Source organism: Vitis riparia, unplaced genomic scaffold (genome assembly GCF_004353265.1).
Source record: "Vitis riparia cultivar Riparia Gloire de Montpellier isolate 1030 unplaced genomic scaffold, EGFV_Vit.rip_1.0 scaffold841_pilon_pilon, whole genome shotgun sequence".
NCBI lineage: Eukaryota > Viridiplantae > Streptophyta > Magnoliopsida > Vitales > Vitaceae > Vitis > Vitis riparia.
In genome coordinates this window covers 85,909-101,070 of record NW_023269809.1, presented here as the reverse complement: position 1 = coordinate 101,070, position 15,162 = coordinate 85,909, and the positions used below count along the sequence as shown (strand labels likewise).

At 43.9% G+C, this 15,162-nt stretch overlaps 1 pseudogene; it reads left to right on the top strand.

The window, feature by feature from the left end:
• Positions 1-352: 352 nt before the first annotated feature.
• Positions 353-14,737, top strand: LOC117910758 (annotated as a pseudogene).
• The last annotated feature ends 425 nt before the right edge of the window (positions 14,738-15,162 follow it).

The window sequence follows — 15,162 nt, the reverse complement described above, 5'->3', positions numbered from 1 at the left end:
CAATCTCTATATTGACTATTCAATTCCTAGAGCACATAGCTATATTTGATGGATAATTACTAGATAAACCCTTTTGTGGATTATTGAAGCTTCAAGCTATGCAAGGAGTGTTAATCACTCCCCAGGAAATCATAAATTTCGTTGGGCTATCAATATATTTCCAACAATTTTTTTGCTGAATTCTATTCACCAAGTGAAGATATTTGAAATAATTGAGGGAGGCCACGTGGGGTCCCGTGATGTGCGTGAATGGCAGGGCATGCCAAAATTGAATTTGGACAATGACACGGACCCACAAGACAACATGGCTAAATTTGAATTGGACAATGACTAAGGCCCCGCAAGATACAAAAGCGATTACAAGAGCTAGTGATGGAAAGCTATTTGGACGAGAACTTCTCAGGAGTGAAGCCAAAGCATTCGTCGGATGAGGTGTTGCAGATATGGAGGAATCTTTGCAGTGTTTTCAAGAACCCAAGCGAAGGTTCCGCTTCACTGCAACCTCTCCAAGCGTGGCGAGGCGGCTGCTATGCGCCGCACCAATCAGGTCTCCTCTCTAATTCATTACATTTGCCTTTTATTTGTAAATAAGCTCTCGTATTGGAAACCTAAATATTGGACTTGATCTGGAACTTGAATATGGGCATTTATGGGTTTTAATCTCGTTCCTTTCTCAAACCCTTTGTAACATCTGTTGGTGGCGAAATTTCCCTGCTACAGTGATTGTCAATCAGCAATGAAATCTCGGTCAACGCACAGTATCAGCCCTTCCTTCTTCCTGTAAAAAGGCGTCCGGATGGGATGTCCGGGCGCACCCTCCGATGGTTCTGTTAGCCATGGCTCAAGAGATCAAGTTCTCAGGTTGGTTTCAGGGAGAGAAACCTTACCCTCCTCTTGGTGTGAAGACCCTTTTATATAGTGTCAGAAAGCATGGCACCGCTTGGCTAGTGGGTCCCATTGTCATGATTGTGGCCCATAGGCAAAGCAATCATGACATTTCTAGTGTCAGAAGGTGGTTGTCAGGAGGGTATTTAGGCGGTAGACGTCGCCACACTTTATGACTTTTTAAATATCGGAAGTGTGTCAGGAAAACAGAGAAGATTTGGGAATGTATTGTCGAATGTATCTTGCATTAATGATGAGTGACAGTTCAGTGGGCTTGGTCGTCAGTGTTATCAGAGTTATCTTCTTGATATGCGAGCGAGAGTGGATCCAGTGAATCTGTGAATATTCAACTAACTATGCTGTCCGGGTATGCTTTTACTAGAATATCTGGACATGTCTATCCGGAGAAGTCGAATCGTCTTCCCCTTCCCATCCGATGTAAGGTGCCGGATGAGATATACTTGGAGAAGGTGGATCGTCGCCCAGAACCGGATATGAGATATCCGGTTGAGGTGGAAAGTCGTCCGGATATAATGGCGGCTGTGATGCATCCAGATGGGGTGAGCGATGATCCCCGTCCGGGTGGAATTAGCTTTGCCAGGTGTCGTGAGGGGAGACGTCCGCGTGGCCAAAAGAGAGAGAGACACGTGGGACTTTTTAGTGGGGATCCCACAATGCCCCCTTTTATACTACCTGTCTGGCTTCGTCAGAAAAGGCGGGATAAAAATGTTACCTTTACACAATTTCTGTTTTACTTGGACGATGATGACACGTGGCGTTTTCTCGCTTGTGGAAGGTGGTGAAGCGCGCTGACTTTTGAAAATTGTGCCAGACGGTATGTTGCTTCAAAACTTGGTGCCATTATGCTTTCTGCCGTTTGGGAGATTTTTTCGAGGCGTCGCTTTCATAAGTAGGGGCCCAGGATCATCTGTTGATACTTTTCATTCCCTTTCCAGACTTTTGAGTGCTCCCAGAGATCTTTTAGAGCAAGCTTGAAGACGTGATAACTGGTTTTCCACCATTTTCCAGAAATCTTTGCAAGGTTCGCTATTCCACTCTTCTCTTCTCTTTTACTTTGTTGCTTGCGATGTTGCTTGTTTGTCCTTTTGTTGGGATAGATTGGGTTGGTAGAAACTGTTGGTATATGTTGGTTTTTGTTAGGGTTTGAGGTTTGAGGTTTAAAGAAGTCTGTGTCGTGCTGGAGGTTTGATAAAGGGTTTTCAATGCACTTTGAGGGTTATTCACAGGTTTCTTTGAATGTGATGTTGCTGAGAAAATGGTTTTTCTGGTGGGATTGAGTGGTGTCTTCGAGTTAGGGTTTACGGGTTTAGGGTTTTTGCAACGCGACACGCCTTGAATGCGCTTTGATTGTGGCTTTTCTTGTAATGCAGGTTTTACGTAACCTACAATGTCTTCAAAGAAGGGAAAGGTGGCAACTGGTGCAGCCAAGCAAAGCAGTTCAAGCGGGCGATCTAACCCTACTGATCTTTTTAATGAGAAGGAGTTTCGAGATTATTTTAATATTCCAAACGAAGTATCCATCCGTTTGTTAGAGGGTGATGCCGTGTCGACTGCCAAATCGGAGGATAATTCTATTTGCTTCTCCAATGAGCAGTTTAATGCGGGTCTTCGCTTTCCGCTTCCCTCACTCTTCAAGCAGTTCCTTCATTATACACAGATTCCAGCGGCTAGGATTCATCCCAATATTGTCCGGGTGCTGATGGCTTGCAGCATTCTGGATATGTTGTTTAACTTGGATTTGTCCTTGTTGGAGGTACTATTTGTTTACTCCATCAAGAAGGGAAAAAACGACATCTACAGTTTTTTCACCAGTTCTCCATCGCTTCAGCTGGTGACTGGCCTTCCTGATTCAACAAAGGGGGGCGCCACTGGACATGTGGTTGTTGCGGGTGCATGGACGGGTTCGTCAGTGCATCCGGACAAGCAATTCTCTCCCAATCGATCGTTGAAGCACCCAAGTAAGAATAAATTGTCTCTTGCCCTTTTGTAATTGCAAGTTAAATTTGCTTCGTAAGATGACTGATCGGTTTTATTTTCTTGGGTGCAGACAAGGAAAAGAGGGGGAAGCTGGTGGAGTGGGTAGAAAAAGCCTCATTTAGCCGTTTGAATAAGATGTTTGAGATTACGGTAAATGAGAGGAACTAGGAAACACTTCTCTCCGCGCAGAATTTGCGTTCAGTTACCCGGGAGCCTCAGCCGTATGTACTTAATATCCTCTCCAGACGGCTTCCCGAGGAGGTGGTGACCGGAGAACATTTCCTTCTTAAAGATCTTCCTTTTTACGCGGAAGCGCGCGAGGCGGACGTCCAGGCCCGTCAGGCACTTCTTAGCGCCCGGGAGGAAAGGAGGCAGGAAGGAACTCTACGAAAGGCTCCCGGTAGTAAACGCCCTGTGCCCTCTTCTCCTGTTGGCGCTCCAGCAAAAAGAAGAAGAAGAAGAAACTGGATAAGGGGAAAGGAATAAAGATGCCAACTCCTCCGAAGGAGTTCGTACCACCTCCTATTGGTTATGAAAAGGAAGTAGAAATAAGAGAGCCAGAAAATCCCCTCCCGCCTTCCATTTCAAGCGGCCCCGGTCATCTCGCGGGTTTGAACCTCTTAGGGCCTTCAATGGCAGCGGATACCCGGATGGCGCTTCTGGCTGAGGAAGCAGCCTCCGTGTGTCAACCTGGTTCTCCTCATCCGGACGAGGACGCAACTGGGGCTTCATGTGGTGAAACATTGCCTCATCCGGTGCCTCCAATGGAAGAATCAATTCTTGAAGATCAAGGTTTGCCCCCGGGTGAACTAAGTTCGCGCGTTCTTGTACCGATGAAGAGGGCACAAATGAAGAAGGCATCCTCTCCGAAGAGGGCACCACTGAAGAAGGCTCTTGCGGAGATGTTTCAATCGGCTCGCGACCTGACGTCTGGACTTAGCGGAAGGCTTCAAGGTCGTTTTGAGGAGACCATTAAGGTCAGTTGTTCATCTGCCCAAGAGGTTCATCCGGTGGAGAGCGAGACAGTGATGACAGAAAAAGTCTAATCGATCCAGTTCCGGTTATGGAGGAGGGTTCGCCCGAAGAGACCCATCCGGAAATCCAGCCGGCCGCGATCGTTGAAGGTCCGGTTCTGAGGGACGAGCCACATCAAAACATCTCGCCAGAGGGGCATCCGGTTGATGATGCAACTTGCACCTCCGCCAACTCTTTCAGTAGCTATGCGGAGTTGCAAGAGATGCTAAAACAAATTCCCTCTGGCTTAGAGATTGCTTTGCCTTCGTCAAAGATGTTCGAAGGAGCAGAAATGGTATAGCTCGTTTATCTTGAGTTTTGATTTTATATTGGCGTGTCTTTCTGAGGATTGGTATTGAATTGATTTGCTTGTGGATCTTTTTGCAGCTGGTGAGCGGCATTCGCGGCATGGTTCAACATCGCAACCTTTTTACGGACCTGCTGCGGACTGCTGACCACATGAAAGTTTTCGTCTCCCAGCGCGTAAGCAATGAAGATGAGCTGCGCTTAAAATTGGAGCAGGCTGAAGCCAGTTTATCCGCCACCCGAAGGGCTTTTGAAGAGAGCGCTGAGGCTTTGAAGAAGTCTCAGGATGATAATGAAGCTCTCCGGTTGGAGCTGGTAGAGGTAAAGAGCCTTGAGGAGGCTACAGACGCCCGCCTGCGCGAGGCGGAGGATGAGGCGGCTCAGCTAAGGAGGAAGGTGAGACAATCCTGGACGGAAGCGGCAGTTGAGAAAAAGCAAAGAGAAGATTTGTAGTTGCGTTTATCAACGCAAAAAGAAGAACTGGAAGCTGAGTTCGCTGCGCAAAGGGAGGAACTTGAGGCTGGGTTTGCTTCGCACAGGGAGGAACTTGAGGTGGATTATCAGAAGCAGGTAGACGAAATGTACTTATTCGGCTACCGTTGCTACATGAAGAAACACGGTATCAAGCGAGATGTCCCCTCGATTCCTCCGGGTGAAGAAGAAAAGTTGCGCCGCAAGCCTCCCCAGTGAAAGCTTTTCTTTTTGTATCTTTTGCTGCTATCTTTCTTTGTATCTGTGGTCCGGATGTCTTTTGTATTCACCTTTTCAATTATTAATAAAACATACTTATTCACATTGTCTTCCCCTTTTTCTTTTATTGATAATATTACTTCAAATTGGCTGCATTCCAAGGACGAAGTAGAGGGGTTCCACTTAAGGTTCGCAAATGGTATGACCCATTTTCGTTTGCTTTTGACACCATATAAGGGCCTTCCCAATTGGCTTGAAGCTTTCCGGCTCCTTTCTCAGCTGTGTCTTCAAAAACCTTTCTAAGTACTAATGAACCTTCCTTGAAAATTCGAGGTCGCACCTTTCTGTTGTAGTATGCTGCTGCCTTTTGTTGATATGCAGCCATCCGGATGGATGCTGTTTCTCTAGCCTCATCTGCCCAATCCAAGTGCTTTGCAAGCTCGTCGTCTTCGTTTCTTTGGCCTTGGATAGCAGTTCGGGCCGTTGGCATTCCTACTTCAGTTGGGATGATGGCGTCTGTTCCGTATGCAAGGGCAAACGGAGTATTTCCTGTTGGCCTTCCGGGTGTGGTACGGTAGGCCCATAGGACGTCGGGTAGCTCTTCAACCCACTTTCCTTTGGCTTTTTCCAACCGTTTTTTCAACGCATTCAGCAAGGTTTTGTTAGTTGCCTCCGCTTAACCGTTGCTCTGAGGGTATCGCGGCGTGGAATACAAATTTTTGATGTGAAGTTCTCCACAAAAAATTTTAAAGACAGAACTATCAAACTGAGGGCCGTTGTCAGTTACAATTGCCTGAGGGATTCCGAATCGACATACTATATTTTTCCAGACGAATCTTTTGACGTCTTTGTCCTTGATGCTTGCGTAGGCTTCAGCTTCTACCCACTTACTAAAATAATCGGTAGCAACGAGCAGAAACTTCTTTTGAGCGGGTGCAGTAGGAAAGGGTCCCATGATATCCATCCCCCATTGTGCAAATGGCCAGGGGCTTGTTACTGAATTTAGCATCTCAGCGGGCATATGCGGGATTGGCGCATGCTTTTGACATTTGTCGCACTTCCTGACATGGGTAGCTGCGTCTTGCCTCATTGTAGGCCAATAATATCCTTGTGAATGCGCCCGGTGCGCTAGGGTTCTGCCCCTTGAGTGGTTCCCGCAGATGCCTTCGTGCAGTTCGGATAGAACATATTGGATATCCGGTTGGATTAAACACTTGAGGTATGGACCTCCAAAGGATCGCCTATAGAGATCACCTCCGATCAGGGTAAAGCGAGATGCTTGTACCCGGACTTTGTGGGCATGCTTGGAATTTTCAGGTAATGCCCCCGATTGTAAGTAAACTCTGATGTCGATAGCCCAGTCATTTTCCTTTGGGCTCACGTTGCAGACGTGTGATTCAACAATGGCGGGAGTGATTTGAACATATATTGGTAGCATTGTTGACTCTTTTATAGGAAATGATGCAGCTATTCCTGCCAAAGCGTCAGCCTGCACATTATCTCCCCTTGGTATTTTTTCAATGACCCATTCTTCCAACCGGTTGAGTGACTCTTGTACTTTTAATGAGTATTTAGCCATGCGCTCATCCTTAGCCTCATATTCTTTTAATATTTGCCCCACAACGAGCTGAGAGTCGCTGTGTATTTTAAGCTTTGAGGCGTTCAAAGTGATTGCAAGGTTCAATCCGGATAGGATGGCCTCATATTCAGCCTCATTGTTTGAGGCGGGAAAATTCAGTCGGATGGATTGCTCCAATCGTTCTCCGGTTGGCGTTTTGAGAAGGAGTCCAACCCCTGATCCGGACGAGCGGGAGGCTCCATCAACATACAGAAACCACCAATTATCTGGAGTTGATGCTTTATCCGGGGCGCTTGCTTCGGGCAATTTTGTTATAAAATCTGCCATGACTTGCCCTTTTAGAGATAACCTGGGTTGATATCCTATTCCATATTCGCTCAATTCTATTGCCCACCGCATCATCCTGCCTGTTATGTCGGGTTTATGAAGGATATTCCTGAGAGGTTGATTGGTGAGAACGGTTATAGGGTGAGCTTGGAAATAGGGACGCAGCTTCTGAGCGGCTGTGCGCAGCGCTAGAGCGGTTTGTTCCATCCTTGAATATCTTGTTTCTGCATCGGTAAGTGCTTTGCTGATGAAATATACTGGCTTTTGTTCTCGAGGCGACAAGGAGCGGAGCAGGACTGCGCTCACTACCTAATCAGTAACTGCTAAATACAGATATAGTTTTTCCCCAAGTTGCGGACTGCTCAGAATGGGGGGTTGAGAGAGATAGCGCTTGATTTCTTCAAAAGCATTCTGGCAGTTCTGCATCCATCTAGATTTGTTAATATCTCTGAGTGCCAGGAAGAAGGGCTTCATCTTGTCTGTGAATTGAGCTATGAAGCGTCCGAGAGCGACAAGTTTGCCAGTGAGGCGTTGTAGCTGCTTCTTGTTTGTTGGTGCAAGCATGTTGGCGACTGCTTTCACTTGATCTGGATTGATTTTGATTCCTCTTTGGGTAACCATGAATCCTAAGAATTTTCCTGAGCTTACTCCGAACGCGCATTTGGCTGGATTGAGCTTCATGCCGTACTTTCTCAATAAATGAAAAACTTCCTGTAAATGCTGGGTGTGTTCGTCCCGGGTTTTGCTTTTGACTACCACATCGTCAATGTACACCTCAATAATATCGCCGATCAAAGGCTTGAAGATCTTGGTCATCAATCTCTGATATGTAGCACCAGCATTCTTGAGTCCGAAAGGCATGACTCTATAACAGTAAAGCCCATGAGGAGTTATGAAGGAAGTTTTTTCTTCATCATCCGGAGCCATGGGGATTTGATGGCATCCAGAGAAAGCATCCAGAAAGGATAGTCTTTCATGCCCAGAGGTTGCATCTACTATTTGATCTATTCGTGGTAGTGGAAAACTATCTTTGGGGCACGCGTCATTGAGGTTGGTGTAATCTACACACACCCGCCATTTTCCTCCCTTCTTTGGGACCACCACCACGTTTGCTAGCCATTCTGGATACTCTACCTCCTTAATAAATCCGACTTTCAATAATTTTTCCATTTCCTCCTGAATGACTTTCTGCCTATCCGGATGAAATCGTCGGATTTTTTGTCGAACAGGCTTGGAGGTGGCTAATACATTGAGCCGGTGAGAAGCAACGCTCGGATGTATTCCAGGCATGTCCGAGTGGGCCCAAGCAAAAATATCTCGATTTTGTTGAAGCACTTTTTGAAGTTCAAATTTCTCAGCCGGCGAAAAGAGGGTACTTATGTACGTGAAGTGTTCACCTTCTTTTGATATCCGGACGGCTTCCAGCGGATCCGTTACCGGGGGATCTTTGTCTCCTGGATGCTGTAACTGCTATTGGTCAGAAGCAGTTGCTTCTTTGGAGGAATGCTCACAGTTGGTGCTGGGTCCGGCTTCGCGAGCGATCTGATAACATTGTCGAGCAGCAAGCTGGCTTCCATGAAGATTAACTTGCCCATCGTGGGTAATGAAGCTAACCCTTTGATGATATGTAGATGGAATGGCTTTCATTCCATGTAACCACGTGCGCCCCAAGATGGTATTAAAAGGAGATAAATCTTCAACCACAGAAAATAGAACGTTCAGGATGACTGGCCCAGCATAAACCGACAGTATTACATCTCCGAGTGAAGTTGTGGAGGAACCATTAAATCCGGACAAGGTTCTTCCGGGATTTTCTAAGCTGGAGGGTTCGAAGCCCATTCGTTTGATGACGGCCACCTGCAACAAGTCTGCAGAGCTGCCTGGGTCGATTAGGATTCTTTTCACGTCGTAGTCTCCCACCCCTACTGTTAAGACGAGAGCATCTCGGTGCGGTTGCAACATTTGGGTTGGATCTACAGCGGGGAAGACAATGGTTCCATCTATGGGAGGGGTGCTCCCAGTGGCTAACCCTGGTCGGATGGAGCTTACGTGTTCCCGAATCGTGGCTGCTCGCAACAGTCTCTGTCTTTTCCTTTTGGAATTGTACTTGTCATCCGTGGGTCCTCCGTATATGTAGTTGATCATTGTCCTAACAGGAGCTGCTGGGGCGCGTGGGCCTCGGTTACGGGGAGATTCTTCACCTTGAGGGGCTGGTCGAATATATTGTTTCAAGTGACCTGCCTTCAGAAGATCTTCCACCATATAACGGAGGCTTATACATGCTTCAGTCGCGTGCCCATGATCTTTATGGTATTCGCATCTTTTATTGCAGTCCTTTTCTGAGGGGTTAGATCGTATTGGTACCGGCCACCTGAATCTAGGCAGATTGCGAATTATGGGAAGCAATTTTTCGTATGACTTGGTGAGAGGTGTTCGAACGAGTGGTGGTCGCCGTTCGTCTTGCCTCCGGTTGGATGTCCCAGGAAGGCTGGGTGTTTTGAAGCTTCTGGTGGCTTCATTTTTAGTGGTTTGACCAGTTACCAGGACCGGCTGTACGGCGGCACGGATGTCGTCCTCTAGCATGGAGTATTTATTCGCACGTTGGAATAACTCGTCCATGGTTGTGGGAGGTTTTTTAGCGAGGGACTCGAAGAAGGGGGTCCCTGGGCATATACTCCGCTTAAAAATTTGGAGGATTGTGTCCATGCTGAACGATTCGACTTGTAGAACAGCTTGTCCGAAACGCTTAACAAACTCTCTCAAAGTTTCATTTTCTTGCATTTTGAGGTTTTGCAGGGTGCTGATATTCTGCTTATGTCTGGTTGAGCATAAGTATTGCCCTACAAAAACCTCGGACAAATCCTGAAAATTGTCGATCGAGTTTACGGGCAGTCGGTGGAACCATGAAAGAGCCTGGCCTTTCAGACTGGCTGGGAAAACCTTGCACAATAGCATATCATTCCCCATGTCAAGGGTCATGAGCTGCCGGTAATGCATTATATGATCAAAGGGATCACTTGATCCATCATATGCGGAGAATTTTGGGACGATGAACCCTCGCGGGGGTTCATATTTAACGATACGAGAGCTGAAAGGTGTAGAGAGCATGTCATCCAAACGCCTGCTGATAGAGCCCAAAGGGGCTGTGCGCGAGGGAGGTTTACCACCCTGCACCGCTGGTGGGTGAGCAGCACGTCTTCGTAGAACAGGTGAGCTCGAGGGCTCAGAGTTTACATCCAGTGGTATGGTGATGCGAGGCCTGCTTTTGTAGGGTGTTTGAGGTCCCAGACGCGCATACATGGCGTCAGATAATTGGGACCTCTTCTTACGTCGTGATTTGGAGGAAACTCGGGTAGAGCCTGAGCTCTCATCTCGTCGGATATGGTGAGCATGCACTGGGGTCTGACTAGGCCATGCTTCTTGTGGCCCAAGGGTTGGGCTCGCTTCTCGGGGGAGTGGAACTCCCTGGCTATGACAGGGGTCCTGCCCCCGCTGATAGCACTGAGGTTGGGGAGAGCTTCTAATCCTCAAGACACTGTTTTCTTCCTTGAGCTTCCTTGTTTCCTGGAGTAGAATTTGCATCTGCCGTTCATTCTCTCGTTGTCGTCTTTCCATGGCGTCCCACCATTCGGAATGGCTTTCGACACCTTTGGCTGAAACGCGACTCCTTGAGGGTGAAACCATCTTTACAGTTGGAAGGTATAGGATTTACTGAGTAGAGAAGACGGTTCCCACAGACGGCGTCAGTGTTGGTGGTGAAATTTCCCTGCTACAGTGATTGTCAATCAGCAATGAAATCTCGGTTAACGCACAGTATCAGCCCTTCCTTCTTCCTGCAAAAAGGCGTCCGGATGGGATGTCCGGACGCACCCTCCGATGGTTCTGTTAGCCATGGCTCAAGAGATCAAGTTCTCAGGTTGGATTCAGGGAGAGAAACCTTACCCTCCTCTTGGTGTGAAGACCCTTTTATATAGTGTCAGAAAGCATGGCACCGCTTGGCTAGTGGGTCCCATTGTCATGATTGTGGCCCATAGGCAAAGCAATCATGACATTTCTAGTGTCAGAAGGTGGTTGTCAGGAGGGTATTTAGGCGGTGGACGTCGCCGCACTTTATGACTTTTTAAATATCGGAAGTGTGTCAGGAAAACAGAGAAGATTTGGGAATGTCTTGTCGAATGTATCTTGCATTAATGATGAGTGACAGTTCAGTGGGCTTGGTCGTCAGTGTTGTCAGAGTTATCTTCTTGATATGCGAGCGAGAGTGGATCCGGTGAATCTATGAATATTCAACTAACTATGCTGTCCGGGTATGCTTTTATTAGAATATCTGGACATGTCTATCCGGGGAAGTCGAATCGTCTTCCCCTTCCCATCCGGTGTAAGGTGCCGGATGAGATATACTTGGAGAAGGTGGATCGTCGCCCAGAACCGGATATGAGATATCCGGTTGAGGTGGAAAGTCGTCCGGATATAATGGCGGCTGTGATGCATCCAGATGGGGTGAGCGATGATCCCCGTCCGGGTGGAATTAGCTTTGCCAGGTGTCGTGAGGGGAGACGTCCGCGTGGCCAAAAGAGAGAGACACACGTGGGACTTTTTAGTGGGGATCCCACAACATCCGCTCCCAGTTTGTAACATCCTCCTAATCGTTTAGATATTGTGGGCCGCATGAGAGTCTTAAAACGCGTTCCCACACCGTTTAGATATTGTCGTTAGCGTGAGAGCCTTAAAACGCTTCTACAAGCAATTTTTTCACCCAATCCCACAGCCTTCTCCATTCCATTTTTTTTTTTTTAATAATAATTGTGAAGTAGAAGGATGCAAAGGTTCAGCTGAACGGAAACGGAAATAGCGAGGATTAGGTTTCATTGAGTTGAGATGAAGATTCAAGATTATCTTGGGCACTAGGAAGTTACCAAAATATTTTGATAAAAGTGGTCAAGTTTATCATGCCTCTTTCAAGATCATCTTAAACACTTAAAAACTACCAAAATCTTTTGAGTATTCAAGAATGATAGATGTGCTCAAGAATTAAAAACTACCAAAGCTTTGATTTCTCTCATTTGATTCCAGTTCTTACTTTCTCCCGTTATTCCTGGATTTATTGCTCAGTACTTTTATTTGCCCAAGTTGTTTTTCCAATGAACTTTTTAATTCTCAACTGTTGGAATATATGCCCATAAACAAATGAGATTTTTTTTATTTTGCTGATTATTAATATTTTTTTAAGGAATTATTTCAATATTATTGTTGCATGCATGTTATAGATGCTTTATAAATATCGAAAACCCTAGATTATTTAATTGTAACTTTAAATATTGTATATAAGTGTTATATACAGGAGGATAATATTTAAAGTAAAATAATCTAATATGTTCGTAATTAAAAATTAAAGTTGGGATCTTCAATTTAAAATTACTAGCGCGGTTCATTACATTCTAAATGAAATGATCTTATCCGGATTGTTAATAATGAGATTATTGGAATGAAAGCGCTTTATATAATTTGATTATATAGAACTGGAACACGATTAATTATGAATCTCTGATAAATTCCGTTATAATATAGAGCATTCAATATTAATCAATGATGGTCATATATGCATTGATCTTAATTCTGAGTGATTAATAGACTCCTATTTATTGTATTGTATTTTTTGACATACCGGGTAATGACACAAATACATAGTGTCAAATTCTTGGTGTATTGGAAGTATAATAAAATAAATAGCCGGGAATATTAATATACAAGATGAAATCCATTCCTTCGTTAAGAAGTCAGATGGACGGTTCCCATAAGTATTGGTTCGGGCCTTGAATGATAAGAGCGCTCAATTTATGATTAGACCATAAATATATTATTCATTAGAGAACCAATGGCACTTAAGGAGAAAGATATAATTAAAGAGGTTAACAGAAAAACCTAGCTTTAATTATGAACCGTTTATGGAGGATTGACTCATATGTAGTGACTATATCAATGGGCAATTCAAATCCTTTGAATATATTTAATTTTATAATTTTAAGAGTGCAATTCCAAATTTTTAGTGGAGTAATTTTGGAATTAATAATTTTGATTTTTTAATTAAGTTGTTAATTAATTGTCAAAATTATTGGAGCTTAAAATTATAATGTCCATAGTTCCTCTCAACGGCTCCATTAAAATTATATGAACATTCTTTTTATGTTGGGTTGATTTTATTAGTTTGGAATTTTGAATTCTAAATTAATTTCACACAATCTTGATTTGATTTATTTATTTTATAATTTGATTATTTAAAATATTTTTTGATACAATGTGGTGGAGACCACACTTACTTGTATTCCCTAAGAAACACTTTTTAAGTGGGGATCATGGGGAGAGATATTCTCTCCCATGTTTTTCAAAATTCAAAGAAACACTTTTTAAGTGGGGATCATGGGGAGAGATATTCTCTCCCATGTTTTTCAAAATTCAAAATATGTTAGTTATTTTTTTCTTAGTGGTATTAAAAAGTTTTTTTTTCTCAATGTTTTTCGGATAATGGGATGAGAATACAAGTTTTCAATATATTAAGTTGTGTGATATAAAAACCCAAAAAGATAAAAAAAAATAAAATAAAATAAGACGCCCACTCGTTTTGAGTTCATCATTATTTGGAGAAACGTTAGAGAAAGATCCATGGTGCTTTAGAGGATTTGGAATTCTAAGATCCTTTTGGTGGACTTCAAATTTATCAGCCTAATTGCAAGGTGCAATTCTAAATTATCTATATTTGTTATTTCATTAAATTAATACAAGTATTGATCATTGAAAAAAAAAAAAATTTGAGAAATTTTTTCTGGCTTCCGTTTTTTCTTTTATTTATCTGGCTTCAAAACCAACATCAACTTCAGTGAAGAAGACTTTCCCAGCACATAATATCTCTTTTACCATAACTATGAGAATTTGTCCTCTGTATTGTTAAGTGACTAACTCTTTTCTGCATTCATATGTAGGAGAAATTGAGAATTGCGGTATTGGTTTCCAAAGCAGCATTTCAATTTTATCCAAGGTGAGCTTCTTCTGAAATCAATTATATCTAACATTTATTATGTTAAAACTTAAAAGGTTGCAGGTGTACCTGTCAGCGACTATGTTGTACCTGAGGAAATCAAAGCTGCAGGTTTTCAGATTTGTGCTGATGAATTGGGATCCATTGTTGAAGGCCATGATTTAAAGAAGCTGAAAATTCATGGTGGGGTAGGTGGTATTGCAGAAAAGCTATCCACAAGTACAACCAATGGGCTTACTGCCGACAATAAATTGCTGAATCACAGACAAGAGATTTATGGGATAAATAAATTCACTGAAACTCAAGCTTGAGGCTTCCTGGTATTTGTTTGGGAAGCCCTTCATGACATGACACTCATAATCCTTGCTGTGTGTGCGCTTGTGTCTCTGATAGTTGGCATTGCAATGGAAGGGTGGCCGGTGGGGGCCCATGATGGCCTTGGTATTGTTGCTAGTATCCTGTTGGTTGTGTTAGTCACGGCAACAAGTGATTATCGGCAATCTTTACAGTTAAGGGATTTGGACAAAGAGAAGAAGAAGATCTCCATTCAGGTCACAAGGAATGGATATAGGCACAAAATGTCGATATATGATTTGCTTCCTGGTGATATTGTGCATCTTTCTATTGGAGACCAGGTCCCTGCTGATGGACTTTTTGTTTCAGGATTTTGTGTGTCAATTGATGAATCAAGTTTAACTGGAGAGACTGAACCAGTAATGGTAAGTGCAGAAAATCCTTTTCTGCTGTCTGGAACTAAGGTTCAAGATGGATCATGCAAGATGATGATTACTACTGTTGGAATGAGAACCCAATGGGGTAAATTGATGGCCACTCTTAGTGAAGGGGGAGATGACGAGACTCCATTGCAAGTTAAATTTTATGTGTTGGCAAGCTCTAATCGCTAGCTCAATATCTCACATGCAGCTTAAGCAGAGCCAAAGCCACCCTACTGTCAACGTAGGCAAATTTTTGCTGCCAGTTCCTCATCCTCCTCAGCCATAATGGCTCAAGGACAAGGCTCATGGCTCATGGCTCATGGCTGATGCCTCTCTCTGTTACTAAGAATCTCAATGTGATGTAATGTAATAGCAATTGAATAAAATTTGAAACTTAATAGTCATTTGCTTCTCTAGCCGAATGTTTTCAGAAGCTATGTTTTAGGATGAATGAGATATGTGGCAATGTGTAAAATGAGATATGTTTGATGCTATGTGGTAATGAGTAAATGAGTACCATTTTTCTTGGTATCCAAGTTGCCATGCCCAAAAGGATTGAATAGCTGACCAATTAATTGGAATCCCAATTGCTTGAATTAATAATCTAAGAATTT